Source organism: Heliangelus exortis, chromosome 3 (assembly GCF_036169615.1).
Source record: "Heliangelus exortis chromosome 3, bHelExo1.hap1, whole genome shotgun sequence".
NCBI classification, from domain to species: Eukaryota; Metazoa; Chordata; class Aves; order Apodiformes; family Trochilidae; genus Heliangelus; species Heliangelus exortis.
The window spans coordinates 111,217,824-111,235,687 of record NC_092424.1 but is presented as its reverse complement, the minus strand read 5'-3'; the positions used below and the strand labels follow the sequence as shown (position 1 = coordinate 111,235,687).

The window sequence follows — 17,864 nt, the reverse complement described above, 5'->3', positions numbered from 1 at the left end:
GCCACCATCAAACCATGGCCCTCAGCACCACATCTACGTGGCCTTGAAATCCCTCCAGGGATGGGGACTCCACCACTGTCCTGGGCAGCCTGGGCCAGGGCCTGACAACCCTTTCAGTAAAAAAATTATGAATGAGAGTAAAAGTTCAGGAGTCACATTTCTCAGAAAGGAGAATTTTTTGCTTTACTTGAAAATTTGATGGGGGAACAAAAAGAAGTTTTTCAATAAATTATTAGGAAGATATTTCACGGTACTTTAACCACCAGAGGAAACAATGTACCCTCCCTCTGTGTTTTTTTTGGTTTTGTTTTTTTATTCCTTTGCAAAATGATCTAGAAAATAGAATTTTGAAGGGGAAAAAATGTTTACAGAGCTCTGCTTCTCCCTCCTTTATCCCACTACTCTGCAGCCCATAGGAAGGTCAAAAAGAGCAAGGTTGCTATTGGATCATAGAATCACAGAATAGTTTGGGTTCCAAAGGAGCCTGAAAGATCATCAAGATCCAAATCCCACCTTGGCATGGGCAGGCAAATCTCCCACTAGATGAGGTTGCACAAGGCTTCATCCAAGCTGGAATCCATCCAACCTGTCCAGCTGGCTGTGAATTTCACTTTTGACTTCAGAGACCACTTTCTAATAATGTCTGGAGTTCTGGTGGCAAAATGTTTAACTTCCTTGAGGTTTTGAACATGCTTTTGAAGAATGGACTTTAGCTTAGCTTAAAACATACTCCTCAGGCATTTAATGCTTACAAAAGTTTTTGTCCCACTGATGGCCAAGTGATGCTCAGTGCCATCTGCAGTGATTATCACATACACTGAATCCAGTGGCAAATTAGGAGAGAATCCTGGATCTTCTGATGAAATGGACAGGTGTGATGACATAAATCATCCCAGCAAGAGATGTTCAGGCAGATCCTTGGCCATTGAGATAACTGGACATAACCTGTTCAAAATAAAGAGAGGGTGTTGATCTGTGTATTTTTAATTTTCCAGAACTCCTTATTCTGTTGTTTAGAGAATTGTCAGGGTTTAAATGCTTCCAGAAACTGAAGTGTGATGAGATGGGTCCAGGTAAAAAAGGTTTCATAGCATTTGTTCAGCACATGGGGATCCTCAGCCAGACAAGGGTTCCAGGAAACTCCAGTGATACCAATCCTAGGACATGTTTGTTGTCAGGAGGTTCAGATGCTGAGGCAGCATCCACTTAAAACTCAGGATAATTAATGGTACAAGAGCAACCTCCTATTAGGTGGTTCTACAAAGAAGTGATGTGATCCCTCTGTGGATGATCATTCCCTTTGGGAAGCAATTCCTACTGGTAGCAAAGAGACCGTGAGGAGCAGACTGCAGATCTCCAACATCAAATCTCAGTAAGAACATCTGTTAGACCTTATCAAAGGAGACCTGGAGTTGGGAAAGGAACAAGACCCTTTCAGTCAGGTTCCAGGTGTAATTTTTCTGTAAGAATGTACCCAGAAGTGGTATTGATGGGTACTAATGTTCAGGATCAAAATTCTTCTTATTGGCCTGCTAGAGTTTCAGCTGGCTTGATCAATGCAGAAATAGAAGTGGAAACCAACAGGATATTCTGAGGTACAAGATAATTTTTTTTTCCAGCTCAGTATTCAACCTGCTGAGTTCTTTGGCAAAAATCTTTGAAATTGGACACAAAGTGTTCTATTCATTAAACTACACTGAGATGTTTATTGGCACTTGAGGTGCCATGGAGAATTTAAACCACATCCCAATGCCTGGCTGAGAAAGCTCCTGGGAAAACATTGCTTTTCATTCAAGCTGGAGGCCAAGCAGATACCCCAGAGCTCTGCAAATAGTACCAGAAAAATCAAATCCCCAGTTTTGTTTTGGGGTGAGCTGAATCAAAACTTCTATTACTGGGATCATAAAACAGTTTGGGGTGGAAGGGAGCTTAAAGATCACCCAGTTCCAACAGAACCACAGAATCACAGAATGTTTAGGTTGGAAGAGACCTCCCAGATCATCCAGTACAACCTTTGAGCAACACCATAATCTAACTACTAAACCATGTCCTTAAGGACCAGGTCCAAATGCCTTTTAAATGCCTCCAGGGATGGTGACTCCACCACTGTCCTGGGCCATTCCAATGCCTGACAACCCTCTCAGTGAAAAAATGTTTCCCAGTATCTAGCCTAAACCATCATATTAATAAAAAAACCCATTCGTATTTATATATATAGATAGATATAAAAAATGTTTGCAGAGTGATTGCTCTCAGCAGAAAACCCACAGAAAAGCAATGACTGCAGAGCATCACCTGGAGGGTTGTGCAAAGGTGTAACAGGAACATCTTTGCCACGTGTGTCTCGTCCCTGAAGTGGGAATCTGCTTGAGGAGATGGTGTGTGTGGTGTGTGACTGCAGAGAAGGTTTTGCCTGTGCCTGCTGCCCCCATCAACCTCCCTGCCATGGTAATACAACCAGTTTGACCATGACCATAGTTCTTGTGGACTGGGTGTTTGCAGACCTTGACACCCAGCACCCGTGGGGACCCTTCCATGGAGGCATCGAAATGTAGGTTTTGAAACCTACAGGGTGAACTCAACCTGCTCCTGGATTCTCAGAGGAAATTTGCAGAGATTGAGGCATCCAGAGACTGAGTTTCTACCTCAGCAGAGTAACAAGACCCTTTGTATCCCTCCAGGACTTCAGCAGAGTAAGAAGAGCAGTGGCTTTCCTGGCTCAGTGCCCTTGGACCAGCAACGTTTCCACTGCCTGGAGGAGGTGATTTGGATGGATTCCTCTTCTATCTAAACCCTCCTTCAAATGAGCATTACAAGAAGCTTCCAGAGGGCACATCCTGCTAGCACAGCACCTCTGGAGATCCAGGTTTTTCCTTGCTGAAGTCACTCCCTTTTTTGCTTCTAATACACAACCCACTTTGGCACCTTGGCCACCACTTCCAACCTACCTCACAGGGAAGTTTGGATGCTCAGGCACATCAGGTTTATGCAGCTCTTGAAGGATGGGAAGCTATATATATATACATTACTAGTTTATTCACACACAAAAATAAATGTCTTCTTGAACCAGTAACTCTGATCTTTTGGTGTTATTAATAATTTTCTCCATGGTCTTCACCCAAGGCTCGTTGGGTTGTGCAGTCTTCTCTCTCACATATTCCCAAATGGTATGGAAAAAGGAAAGGCTGCAATAGAAATCAGTTTTGATGGTGTAATATAGCATTTAGGATTAAGACAAAGTGTGATTTTTTTCAAGAAGCTCGTGATCGCAGGGGAAAAAAATTATAAAATGGCAACCAGTAAACACCATCAGTAATGCAGACTTTATTAAATATATATATATTTTCTTTTTTTTTTACATAAATGGTCTGGACCATCTACTCAGAAACAATTTCCTACTCAGTTTCCTTCATCTGCCTTCAAAAGATGTCAGAACACACAGCCCTGAGCTCATCCAGGTGCATTAAAAGGAAAATAGGAGTTTCCTTGTGGAACTAATCCTGTCTCTAGCAGCTTAATTGATCCTCATGTCTTTGAATTTGGAGCTGTATCAAGTCAAAGAAAAGGGTGCTCCTTCACCACAACTGTGGCCTTTTTCTTTTCTTTCTTTCTTTCTTTCTTTCTTTCTTTCTTTCTTTCTTTCTTTCTTTCTTTCTTTCTTTCTTTCTTTCTTTCTTTCTTTCTTTCTTTCTTTCTTTCTTTCTTTCTTTCTTTCTTTCTTTCTTCTTTCTTTCTTTCTTTCTTCCTTCCTTCCTTCCTTCCTTCCTTCCTTCCTTCCTTCCTTCCTTCCTTCCTTCCTTCCTTCCTTCCTTCCTTCCTTCCTTCCTTCCTTCCTTCCTTCCTTCCTTCCTTCCTTCCTTCCTTCCTTCCTTCCTTCCTTCCTTCCTTCCTTCCTTCCTTCCTTCCTTCCTTCCTTCCTTCCTTCCTTCCTTCCTTCCTTCCTTCCTTCCTTCCTTCCTTCCTTCCTTCCTTCCTTCCTTCCTTCCTTCCTTCCTTCCTTCCTTCCTTCCTTCCTTCCTTCCTTCCTTCCTTCCTTCCTTCCTTCCTTCCTTCCTTCCTTCCTTCCTTCCTTCCTTCCTTCTGTCTTTCTCTTTCCTTCCTTCTTTCCTTCTCTTTTTTCCTTCTCTTCTTTCCTTCTCTTTCCGTCTTTCCTTCTCTTTCCTTCTTTCCTTCTCTTTCCTTCTTTCTTTCCTTTTTTCTTCCTTTCTTCCTTTTCTTCCTTTTTTCTTTTTTTCCTTTTTTTTCTTTTTTTTTTTTTTTTGTATTTCACGAGTCTAAAAAGAACCCAAATCAAAACCACAAAGGAAATGCCAAAACCAAAAAGGCCAAATTCATCCAGGGGCTGTGCAACTTCTATTTCCTTCTTCTTTTCTTACCTTTCCCATTAAATCTCCAAACTATTCATCTTGTCTGAGGAGCACATGTCCAAACATCCCCTGTTGTTTTAGAAAGAACAAAGTGTCCTGGATTGAAGCAGGGCAGAACCAATTTGATTTTCAGTCATTTTGCTCCTCATTAAAGTCTCTGCTGAGCAGCTGCAGTGGCTGAGCTGAGCAGTGTGTTTGTCAGTGGCTGCTTGGGGGGCTGATCAGGGCTTTGGAGTTACTGCTGGAGAATGGGGGGCAGGAAGGCTCCTGGTTACACATCTACCTGTGGGAACCAAGGTCACTGCTTGGTTCTGATCAACTTCTTGTGGGCCAGGAACAAAAGGGAGGGAAAGGGGTCCCAGCTGAGCCCCTCCTGCAGGGCAGAGCATTCTGGGCAGGTGACCCAAACTGCCCCAAAGCAGTGTTGCATCCCATCCTCATCAGACTTGGTGTAAAGCTGAGGGATCATGAGGGTCAAGCTCTCTTCACCTGTGGCTGGTGTGTCCTGGAAGGATTCCATCCCTTCCTCTGCCTTTGATCCCAATCCATGTGCTCCTGAACCCGTGGGCTCCTGAATACAGCTCCCACTTGCTGGTGGGGCCAGGAGCCCAGAGTGGGGCTGTCCCAGGGCCAGTCCTGCAGCCTCGCTGGTCATCTGATTTTTACTGGTGGGGAGAGATATTTACTTTGCATATATTTGTGTATATTTGTATATTTTTCATTATTTTCGTCTCCACCATCCTTGTTTCATTAAAGCTGCTCAGTTTAGTTTCCCACCCATGAGTCTTTTTCCTCCCTTCTCTTTCCTTTCCCTTTCTGGGAAGGAAGGGGGGGGTTCACAACTCTGTTAAATCTTGGCACAAGCCTCTCCCAAACCCAACACCTTACATTTGCCTCTGTTTTATGTATATATGTATTTATGTATTTATGTATTTATGTATATATGTATTTATGTATATATGGAGGCAGTGAAGCTGCTGCAAGGAGCAGACCATGCCTTGGGTCCAGCTTCTGCTCTCACTTCTTTCCTTCTCCCTTCCAATGGTTCTGCCCTTTGGATGGCTCAGCCAAGGAGACAAACCCAGTCCTAGACCCAGCAATTCCCAGTCCTGGAGCTGCCCCAACCACTCTCATGCACAGAATTTCCTGGACTTTCTTCTTGTTGGCATCTTCCTACCAAGCCACGAGGGATCCTGCCCTTCCCTTCCAAAAGCCTGGAGATGGGGCTTGGAGAGATTGGTTCCCACCTGCTGCTGGGGCCAGGAGCCCAGTGTGGGGCTGTCCCAGAGCCAGTCCCACAGCCTTGCTGGTCATCTGATTTTTACTGGTAGGGAGAGATATTTCCTTTACATATAGTTATCTATATTTGTATATTTTTCATTATTTTCATCTCCACCATCACTGTTTCATTAAAGCTGCTCAGTTTAGCTTCCCCCCCATAAGTCTCTCTCTCCCCTTCTCTTTCCTTTCCCTTTCTGGTAAGGGAGAGGGGTTCCCAGAGAGCATCTCTAAGGCCTTTAATTGCCAACCCAGTCAAACATTAGCACAAGCTGCATTTGTGCAAGGAAAAAAAAAAAAAAAATCTCTTGTCTTCTGCAGCTTTGGATCTGTCTAGATGACTTTCTTCTGAATCAATATTTACACCAGAACCACACTCTGGAAATCCTGAATGACACCAAGGGCAACATATTCATAGATTCATCATATTTCACCTATTTCAGTGGCTGCTTAGAGAGAAAAAGCCTGAGGATTTAGCAGTGACCCATGTTTGAAGCCACCTCAAATAATCTGCCTGATAGGATAACCACTATAGACATGGATGACATGTTCTCCATCCATAAAGTTTCTCCTAAAAATAATCTCTGCTATTAAGTCTGGACGAGTTCAGGACAAGCTGAGCCTCAAATTTCCCTTCTATCCTCACAAAACACATCTGTAGAGTACAAGTCATAGAGGTGCTGATTCAAACAAGGTTGTCTACACTTCTCTCTTCAGACATTCATAGAATCATGGAATCATAGAATGGTTTGGGTTGGGAAGGACCTTAAAGATCATCAGGAACCAAAGTGCATGGTCAGGGACACCTCCCACAGCCCAGGGTGCTCCAAGCCCCATCCAACCTGGGCTGAGACACTGCCAGGGATGGGGCAGCCACAGCTTCTCTGGGAAACCTGGGCAACCAGGGGCTCAGCACCCTCAAATTAAAGAATTTTTTCCTAATATTCAATCTGAATTTCCCCTCTTCAAGTTTTACCAATTCCCCTCTCCCTACCCCCCCGTGTCCAAAGCCCTCCCCCAGCTTTCTTGGAGCCCCTTCAGATATTGGGAGGTTGCTCTGAGCTCACCTGGGAGCCTCCTCTTCTCCAGGCTGAACAACCCCAAGCCCTCAGCCTGGCTTCCCAGGGAGGTGCTCAGCCCTCTGAGCATTTGAGTGGCTCTGCTCTGGACACCTTCCAGGAGCTCTGTGTCCTTCTGATGTTGGGGACTCCAGACCTGGATGTTGCACTTCATTTCTATCAAAGTCTTTTGGTTCACCCCAGCAATCATCCAACAGCTGGAACCAAACTCTCAGATAGTGCAGCCCAAGTTATGGGAGAAAAAGGGTCTCCTGATTGATGTAGACCTTCCAAAGCTAAGGCAGGACCTCAGAAAACTTCTGCCTTGATCACCTGAAGAACAGCAAGTGGATTATAGACTTTCCAAAAATTTGCTGGTGAGTGACTTCTTCCCCTCACAGCTCCCTACCATGGCATTGAGCCAGATCAGAGATGCTCCCATGGTTTATCTTGGACAGCCATTTCTGTCACTAGGACTGGAGTTCCCCCACTGAAAGCTTTTTTCATGCATGAGCAGCCTCTCTTAGGTGCTCCATCAAGGGGAACGAACATTTTGTACCTTCCCCTCACTGTGATCTTCACGTGTCTGCAAATATCTGTGTCTCAGTCACTTTTTCCTTGCCCTTTGCAACAGGGGAATTCCACACCACTGCTTGCTGCAGTTTTTTTTTAACTCCTAGATCATCAGAGGTTTTCATTAAATTAATTATCCCCTTCTATTCTGGCAGATTAGTTACCCATCACTTGTACTGATGGCCACTCAGTGTTCTCCAGGGATAAATTGATTTGCAGAAAACAGACTACATGAGGCAATAATCCAAGCAGAAAAAGCAAAAAACAAACTAAAAAGCCCCATGAAGGAACAGTGAACCAAAGAGACCAATTTATTCTTTCTGGGTGACAACTTGTCTTTTCTTCATGAGGACAAGTCCCATTCAAAATCCCCCAACCCTTTCCTTTACTACCAGGTGAAATAATAACTCTGAGACACCTCAAGATCAACAGCTCCCCATCAATAACAGCTCTCCTGCTTTGGCTGCCAGCATCTGATAGAACAAGAGGAAATGGCCTCAGTTTTTAGAGGAATGGAGGTTTAGATTGGGGATAGGGACAATTTCTTGATGGGAAAAGTTGTCAGGTCCTGACTCAGGCTGCCCAGGGCAGAGGGGAATTACCATCTCTGGAGGGATTTAAAAGCCCTGGAGATGTGGTGCTGAAGGACATGGGTTTGGGTTGGACTTGAAAATGTTGAGTTAATGGTTGGACCTGATGACCTGAAAGGTCTTTTGCAACCAAGTCTAAAATTCTGGTGCTCAAGGAGGAGAAATGGGGAACCTCCCCAGGATCCCTTTCCCCAAGCAGCCTTCAAGGGGTCTGTTGTCACCCCAGGTGTATTTACCTTCCCATGAAGGGATCCTGGACCTGGGACATATTTTGCTGCACACTCCAGCTGGAGCTGGGGGAGGGAGGTGAGGAGGATGGAGCTGTTCCCCCTTCCTTCCTTCTCCCTGATTTTGTTTGGTTCCAAAGAGCATGGAACAACATGTGACATGTGCTGTGGGTCAACCCCAGCTGGGTTTGCTCAGGAGCCTCACTCCCCAAAACAAACACTACTGGAACAGACAGGAGGAGAATTATGCAAGGACCCAGCACAGCAGAGTAGGTCTCATGAGAGCAGAATAGAGGGGACAGTCCCTTCCCTTGGCCTTGCTGCTCGTGCTGCTGGTGATGTAGCCCAGGACACAGGTGGCTTTGGGGACTGCAAATGCACATTGCTCACGTTCAGTTTTTCAGCCACCAAGTAGACTTGGTTATGTTTTATCTAGAAAATCAGAGAGAGTGAGATGTGAGGTTCCTTATAGCAGTGTCAGGAAGGAAAAATGCTACTCAGTCAAAGTTATTTGGGGCAGAGAACGAGGAGGTTTAGGCGCTCCACGAAGTTGAGAGGCTGGAAGGTTCTTTTGAACCTTGAAGGTTCTTCCTACATCAGAGGAGGGATGGGGACTCTGCCCATAGCAGGAGTGAGCAACACAACCTCAGCATCAAGACAGAGCTCAGCTGAGGGAGAAATGGGACGTAGTGTCCTATGGCAGAGTGACACAACACCCCATGGTGCCCAGTCCTTTCTGTCTAATCATTTCTTCATTTTTTGGTCTAAATTCTTGGTGAAAGTCACAGATATGAAATGGAGAGAGGTAGAACTAGTTCAGAACTAAACCATTAGAGCATCACTAGAGGAATATCTGGGAGAATGGAGTTACTACCACATCTGCAGATTTCACAGCCAGGAGGAAGAATGCCCACAACCTTTTCACTCCAACCCAGCTTCCTTCAGCTGAAGCCCTACAACTGGGGACTGAAACTCTGATCCTTTCCTGCATTCAGAGAGGTTTTATTGCCTCCTTGCAGCCTTGCAGGCCACCTGCCCAGCTTTTGCTGTGCTCACCATGCCTGGGGGCTGGGGGGAGGACCATCTGTCACAAGACCCCTGGCCAAGAGCCATGGGGCATCATCAGCTCTGCACAGTTGACACATCAGAGGAACCCACCTCCCTCCCCCTCCAATCCTGTGGCCTCCCAGGGTGCAGCCCCCAGCTGGCACAAGGGTGATGTGGCTGCTCAGGTCGGGCATCTTACACTGAGTTAGGTTGCAACATCTTCATACATCACCCGTGGCTATGGTGAGAGGCCAATGAACGCACTGTTCCTCAAGACACCCACTCCTCCATCCCCCTGCTTGCTGCCCTGCTTCATCCCAGAGCCTTTATGAGTGGGAGGACAACTCATCTTCTGCCTCGAACATCACCTTCTTGTACACCTTGGAGTACCTGCACAGAGCATCCCACTACCAGCTGGGCAAGCATGAGAATCCTTTTCTTCCTCTGACTGTTCTCATCTTCCTCTTCCAGGCTGCTTCTCCAGGTAAGGCTGAAGAGAGGTGAGATGGAGGCTAAGAGGGTGCATGTGCAGAGCAGCTCCTAGAGCTCAGTGCTGAGGTTTTATATTATCTTGGACTTCAAGATTTTAATCTCCAAAGTCTCCTTCCCAAGCTATTGAGTTGAGATCTTGATGGGTTTCCTGAGGGTCTCCAGTATCTTGTGTTCCAGTTGCATGATGGAATAAAAAGGTTTCCTGGGTGTTGAGGAGATTATTAGGCTGATGTTTAAGACACAACCCTGCTATGTCAGAGTTTTCCCTTCTCTCATTCACATCCACACCTCCTGATTGTGAACTCTAGGTCAGTAGACCTCCTGGTTTTTTCTTTGCCTGCACTTTGTACTGTCAGTGTTCATTTAGAGGGTTTGGAGCCCAGGCATCCTTCCTTCCAGGCTGCTCAGGGACTTCAGAGAAGTTTAAGCTATTTCCATCCTTGCTTTTGTTTGCTGTAGACTCAATTTTGTACCTACTCTCCTAGACCAGCAAATGTCTGTCTACCCAGTGAGGAAACATAGAACCACTTAGGACAAATATGGACACCTGTAGGAGCCTCAAACAAAGCCTGCACTGTGTGCTTCCGGATGGCTTTCCTGGGATTTTCTTATTTTATGTGTTCTAAACAAAATCCCTAATTTCAAAGCGACCCCTGAGGTGGTTGTAGGGATGGTGCAATCCCAGTAGAGCCTCTGGGAAAGGGCAACAAATTATCTTCTATCATAAAGAGGCCCATACAGAAAGGACACTTAACACTGAAGGGCTTTTTAATTTTGGACACAAGGAAAAACGAGGTCTCTAATGATGTTTTTAAAAGCAGCTGAGGGAAAGCAGCAACACAGAATACTTGAATAAGATGTGCTCAAGAGAAAAGAGTTGAGAGCCCCACGGTTGCAATGTCCTGGCAGCTGTGGATTCAGCTGGACACAGCAACCACTGGGTGAGATAACCAGTGGCAAGAAGTTGAGATAAGAGCATTCTAGAATGGTTTGGGTTGGAAAGGACCATAAAGACCATCCAGTTCCATCCCCTGCCATGGGCAGGGACACCTCCCACAGCCCAGGGTGCTCCAAGCCCCATCCAGCCTGGGCTGAGACACTGCCAGGGATGGGGCAGCCACAGCTTCTCTGGGAAACCTGGGTCAAGGTCTCACCACCCTCAAATTATGGAATTTCTTCCTAAGATTTCATCTCAATCTCCCCTCTTCCAGTTTAAAGCCTTTCCCACTCATCCCATCACTCAATGCCCTGGTCCAAAGTCCCTCTCGAGCTCTTCTTGAAGAGCTGGGGCAGCTGGCAAGGGCTTCTTCTGCCTTTTATGTGCACAGCTGTACAAGATTTCAGGTACTGGAAAAGATCTATTTAATCCATACAAAAATAACACAATTCCCAGGGAGAATAAGTAATATTTAACCAGGAATTACTTTGAACCCAAACTAAGAGCTGGCATTTCAGCTGGGGTAAGCCCAGGCAGATCCCCCCCTGATGTTGGGTCACCTGATGGTTCATCACCCTCAGCATCACCTGAACATTTCACCCTTGAGTTCTGAACATATCAGCACAAGAAAATACAATAATTCACATGGTGACACAGCACAGGGGTTTCCTGTCAGCTTTCTGCTTCCTGCAGGGAAATTATTCAAAACAGGAGATGATGGTCACGAGTCATAAATACACTCAACAGTTGCTGAAACTTGAACTGAAATTTTGAAGCAGCTCATTTAGGAAAATTTATTAGAATAAAACTTTTTTTTTTTCCTCTGAGGTTAATTTTTAAAATATAAATTTTAAACTGTACCAGATAAACTAAGTATATTTTAAAATAAACATTTTAGACTATCACATCCCTTGGGAAAGAAAAATGTAACATTTGTCTTTGATGAAAACAATGTAGCATTTATGTACTTAGAAAAAAGTAGAAAAATATTGTAACATATTCTCTGATAAAGAAAAATGCACAATTTTCTTTGTAAAGAAAAATAGTCCTCAAAGATGACTAAATCACCAATGAATAAGAGTTCACCAGAGGTGAATAAAAATCTAATGGCTAAGTGGACAAAAATTAAAAAGTATGAAAAAAAGTGCAGATCCACACAAATGAGAGAGACATCCAAATCTTGAAATATTCCTAAATATCAGGAAGAAATTATTCATGGTGAGGGTAGTAAGACTCTGGAATAGGTTGTCAAGGGAGGTTGTTGATGCCCCATCCCTAGAGATTTTAAGGCCAGGTTGGATGGGGCTTGGAGCAACCTGGGCTGGTGGGAGGTGGCAGTGCCCACGGAGGGGGATTGGAGCTGGGTGATCATTAAGGTTCCTTCCAACCCAAATCATTCTATGATTCCATGGCTTTTCTGTGTTTCTTAGGTTTTTTTCTCCTAACCTGGTCATTCTGGCTGTCACTGAAATGCCAAGCCCATGTGTGCAGGAGAAATGCTAAGGAAGGAGGCCCTTATTTACAACTCATTACTGATCAGCCTCTCCAAGTTTAAAGTCTGTAAAAACCTTAAGAAGGTTAAGAAGAGCTTAAAGGTTCTTAAGGCTAAAACCTTAAGAAGGTTTGCTTAGGTTACCCCAGTCCCAAACCAGGCACTGTGGCAGCAAACCCCATGCCCCACCAAGCAGACCCCATGCTGCAGCTCTGTAGATATTAGATATTGACAAATAAACATGAATTTTCCTTTTTTTTTTTTTTTCTTTTCTTAATCAGCACACAGCCAGGAAGCTGCTGACACCTTAACCTGCAGGCAGAACTCTGGTTGACATCGGGACCTGCCGGGCTGGGAAGCTGAAATGCTGCAAATGGTAAGATGAATTCATCCAAAAAAAAAAATGCTGCTACACCAACAGCAAGTGGACTTCTTGGGGTTTTTTCCCTCTTCTAGGACACAACAGGTCATTTTCTCCAGCCCACTGCACTCTCTGAAAAAAAAATAAATTATCCAAACTTTGGATTATTTGATTTCGTGGCTGGCAGCAAAAAGGCAGAGACTCCTGGTGACAAAAATACCAATCTGTTTTCTCTGAAAAAACCATAGGGAGAGCGTGATGATGAACAGGGAAGGAGCTGGAGTCTGCATGGCCAGTATTGTTAATAGAATACCAGATATTCAAGACCAGGTTGGATGGGGCAAGTTGGAGCAAACTTGGTCTAGTGGAAGGTGACCCTGCTCATGCAGGAGAGTTGGAACTGGATGCCCTTTAAGGTCCCTTCCAACCTAAACCATTCTATGAGTCTATGATATTACTGGTACCATCAGTATCAGTAAAAACTGATCAGTGGGAAGGCAGCAGCAGCAGTGGGAAGGTATCAGCACCTACAGGAGATCTCCCATGGGGAGTGATGCTGCAATTTCTGCTGGTCCAGCTCTGCAGCTGGTGGCATTTCATATCAAAGGAGCTGTAACAGATAGACCCCTTTTTGGATCCCATATATCTTATTTATATTATTGTTTTTAATTGTTATTTGCAGTTATATTTAATGTAATTGGGTTTGTGTGAAACACCGTGCTGAAGGCTGCAAAAAAAAAAGTGAGAAGCCTTGGCAGAAAAGGCATGAAGGACACGAGTGAAAAAGAGAACATCAGCCACTTTCTCCAGTGTAGATCCTTATTCTTAATTCAGTTTTATTCTTAAACTATACCCTGGCAGGCATTCTGGCCCATCAGCAGCTGCCAGTGTGTGCTGAGTGGTAACATCCACATCATCCATTTTATTTGGGTTGTCTTATGGCTGGAAACACAGGTCAGGGGTCCAGAGTCTAAGGATCTTTGCTAGCCTTTAATTCTATTTTTTTACCTTATATCTCTAGTAGTCTGGGATGGAAGGGTATAATTTTCCTGGATGGAGATAAGTGGACTAACTAAGCACCTGATTCTTTTCTGCAGGACACCCAGTTCCTAAAACTGATACCTCACTGACCACAGACACAGACAAAACCTCTGGGCACCTGAAACATCTCCCATCTTTTGACATCAATGGATTCCAGGCTGGGTGCAAGCCTGGGGTGCCTTTCCATGGGGGTGAAGACCCTCAGGAGCACATAAAGATCTGAGGAGGACTTCTTGTTCCCCAAAAAAGACATTTGCAGGTCCAGTTCTGATAAAAGCATCTCATTGTGTAAACCACACTGCTGAAATTTGTTTATTTATGTTGAGGCACTTTTTGTTGCTTTTTTTCATTGTCTATGAAAATCAAGCTGTAAATGAAGTTTATTTAACTAAACTAAGTTGATTTAAGTGAATGTGTCACTGAGTCCTGTTAAATCCTGCAGAGGGTTGAAGTGATTTGTGTGGCAATGGATTTCTTAATAAATTAAAAAAAAAAAGGGGGGGGGGAGCCCATTCCCTATGCCAATCCAGGCATCAGGTTGGATGCCCCAGAGGGGCTCAGGCCTCTGCTCCTCAGCAAGGTCACATCTGCTACTCCAACCTGAAGTACTGGGAATGGCAACACAGAGAAACCTCAGGCTGGCAGAAAGCCAACTTTTTTAGGTTCTTCACCACTTTCATGTCCTTCTGCTCCTGCTGCCTCTTCTTTAGTCCAGACCAGCATCACGTCAACAGGAATTTTCTTCTCTTGGTCCTAAACTTGTCACAGAAATGAAAGAACAGTTCATGATGGAAGGGATCTTAATGCATCTCATCCCACAGCTCAGGATGCCCCAAGCCCCATCTAGCCTGGGCTGAGACACTGCCAGGGATGGGACAGACACAGCTTCTCTGGGAAACCTGGGACAGGGGCTCAGCACCCTCAAATTAAAGAATTTCTTCCTAAAATCTCGTCTTAATCTTCCTTCTTTAAGCTTAAATCTGTTCCTCCTTGTTCTGTCCCTCCAGGCCCTTGCTAAAAGTCCCTGCCCAGCTTTCCTGGAGCTCCTTCAGGCACTGGAAGGGGCTCCCTGAAGTGTTCTCCAGGCTGAACAACCCCAAATCTCTCAGCCTGGCTCCTGAGCAGAGCTGCTCCAGCCCTCTGATCATCTTCCTGGCTTCTTCTGGATTCAGTCCAACAGTTTCAGGTCCTTCTTATGTCAAACTGTTTATGACTGCACCATGATGCCTGAGCAGTGGATTGTGTGTCCATCAGCCTGAAGTCTCAGCACCTGCTGTTCCATGGTACAGACCCATCCCTTGCTTCCCTCTCCCATCCCTACCATCCCAGCATGCTCCAAAAGGCCACAGGAATGAGTCCTGTCCAATCCATACAAAGGCCAACAAGATTCAAGATAAGGGATGACTAAAAGCATCTCTATCCCCCAAGACATGAGCTGCTCTGGGAGGTTTTAGAGCTCTGAAAATCATTTTGTTCCAGTTTCTTACCAGCTGCTATGGGTTTGGAGGACTGTTACTGATCAACTTAATAATGAATAGTTCCAAGCCATATTCTGGTCCATTCATGAGTTTGGTTTCTTTTCTTCTTCTGGGAGAAGTTTATCACAATGTTCCTCTGACCTCAAGTGAGATGAAAGACAAATCCTTCAGCAGAGAAAAACACCAAGACAGCTCCTCACCAGGATAAGGATGGGACAAATTTTTTCTGGAACAAGTTTATTAGAATTTATGGAGAAATGTAGACTATGAAATATGAACACCTCAGCTGAGCATTCAGTTTCTCCTGAAGACTTTGTCTACTGCTGCTAATGCCATTACTGGCTCCAGGTGGAAAATACTGTGAGTATCTGATCTGAGGGACAAAGGAAAATCCTGCTCTGCATCCTCTCCTGAAGACAACTTCTTCATGTTGGTGGCCATGTCAGATGTTCTTGTCCATACAGATTCAACAGAAAAATATTTTAGAAAACTTAGAAATATTGGGCTTTTCTGAGTGGTTCCAGAATTGCTTTGAGGCTTTGTTATTAAGTTTTGTCTTGTTTCTTTTTCTTTTTTTTTTTTTCTTGTTCATGTTTTGATGTGTGCATGTGAGCAGATGAGGTCCTACAGGGGAAGATTTAGTGGTTAGAGCTTCCAGGGCAGATGGTTGGACTTGATGATCTTGGAGGTCTTTTCCAACCTTGATGATTCTTTGACTCTATAGTTCTGAAATGTATAATTTTCAGCTCAAAACTCTAGGTTTTGCTATGGGATGATGCATCTCCTAAATTGCCAAGAGTTCTCAGATGCCAGTGGTCACTAATCATACTGGAAAAAAAATAAATAAAGGAAAGAGACTTTTAGATTTTGACCTTGTAACCAGGAAAATATTTGAAGAATATTTGAAGAAGAAGGACAGAAGGCACTGAATGAGCACCAAGAGCTGATATTCCTGAATAACTTATCAAATCTTAGTAGGGTATTCATAGTTCTGCTGCAGATGATTTTTTAACATTATCTATCTATTTTATTTAACAGTTACTTGGCCAGGTCTCTGTACCTGAAGCTTTCTTCTCATTTTAAAATCACTGGTGTGGAGAGGAATTTTTCTACATGCATCTGCTGCTCGTGCTTCTTTTTAACATCTCTACTATTAATATTGAACATAGTTTAAATAAGAGACATCAAAAATAAGACCAGCTACAGCATCTCAAAGAAAAAAAAAAAAAGAAAAAAAAGAAGAGATAGAATATTTAATACTATAATCAGTGAAGGTAGAATGCAAATTTTGTGGGTATTTGTTTCTACAGTCCCAAGTTGGAGTAAAGACACAAACTGAACTTTAAGATGCCAAAAAGGAATTAAAGAAAAAATTAAGATTCTATACTTTTTTTTTCTAGAAGGGAAGAATTATGGAACTGAAGAAAACATCTCTCAGGATAATGTGACTTCCAGGTTTTCCTTCTGACTGTGACAGAATTTCAGTGTAGAATGTGCAGTGTTCCTATGAACCTAACAGTGATGTCCCAGGTCATCAGAGAGTGTGCACATCCTACTGAGAGATGTGTCCTCTGTATCCAGGATTAATCATCATGAGCAGCTTGAACCAGCTAAAATAGCAGGGAAAAAAGGTTCATTTCTAGTTAATTACTTAGAATCATAGAATGGTTTGGGTTGGATCCTTAAAGCTCATCCAGTTCCAACCCCCTGCATGGGCAGGGACACCTCCCACAGCCCAGGGTGCTACAAGCCCCATCCAGCCTGGGCTGAGACACTGCCAGGGATGGGGCAGCCACAGCTTCTCTGGGAAACCTGGGCCAGGGGCTCAGCACCCTCACAGCAAAGAATTTATTCCCAATATCTCATCTCAATGTCCCCTCTTTCAGTTTGAAACCACTCTGCCTCACCCCATCACTCCATGTCCTAGTAAAAAGTCCCTTTCCAGGAATTTTTAGTTTTGTTTATTATTTATCTCTGCCAAAGAGATCTGATTGGGATTTTTCCCATGAGGCACTCAAGCTACATCATTAATTCTTGAGAGGTAACTGGTGAGGAGATCCTCAGGAAAAGCTACACCTGAGTGTATCTGAGGGACAACCCCACGGGGAGCTCCAGGCTGGGCACAGAGTGGCAGAAAGGGACCTGGGAGTCTGGATTGCCAGGAAGCTGAAGAGGAGCCAGCAGTGTGCCCAGGTGGCCAAGAAGGCCAATGGCATCCTGGGCTGTGTCAGGAACAGCGTGGCCAGCAAGTCCAGGGAAGGGATTCTGCCCCTGTTCTCAGCCCTGGGGAGGCCACAGCTTGAGTCCTGTGTCCAGTTCTGGGCCCCTCAGCTCAGGAAGGAGATTGAGGTGCTGGAGCAGGTCCAGAGAAGAGCAAGGAGGCTGTGAAGGGATCCAGCACAAGTGCTGTGAGGAAGGGCTGAGGGAGCTGGGGGTGTTGAGGCTGGAGAAGAGGAGGCTCAGGGGAGACCTCATCACTCTCTCCAACTCCCTGAAAGGAGGTTGGAGCCAGGGGGGGGTTGGGCTCTTTTCCCAGGCAACTCTCAGCAAGACAAGAGGGCACAAGAGGTCTCAAGTTGTGCCAGGGGAGGTTTAGGTTGGACATTAGAAAGAATTTCTTTCTGGAGAGGGTGATCAGGCATTGGAATGGGCTGCCCAGGGAAGGGGTGGATTCTCCATCGCTGGAGGTTTTTAAGAAGAGCCTGGATGTGGCACTCAGTGCCATGGGCTGGGAACTGCAGTGGGAGTGGATCAAGGGTTGGACTTGATGATCCCAGAGGTCCCTTCCAACCTGGATGATCCTGTGATTCTGTCCAATGAGTGCACAGAGGAATTTTGCACCCAAAGGGCAGACTGGGTGTGTGAACCTGAGTAACAAACCAATTCCCCCAAGGAATCCCTGTGCTTCAGCACATCCCCAACT

General features: G+C 44.7%; 1 long non-coding RNA gene across 1 annotated transcript; it reads left to right on the top strand.

The window, feature by feature from the left end:
• Positions 1-7,215: 7,215 nt before the first annotated feature.
• LOC139795341 (uncharacterized) lies at positions 7,216-13,756 on the top strand. Its single transcript, XR_011725453.1, has 4 exons — positions 7,216-7,230; positions 9,113-9,624; positions 12,343-12,437; positions 13,520-13,756. It is a non-coding gene; the product is annotated as an uncharacterized lncRNA (long non-coding RNA).
• The last annotated feature ends 4,108 nt before the right edge of the window (positions 13,757-17,864 follow it).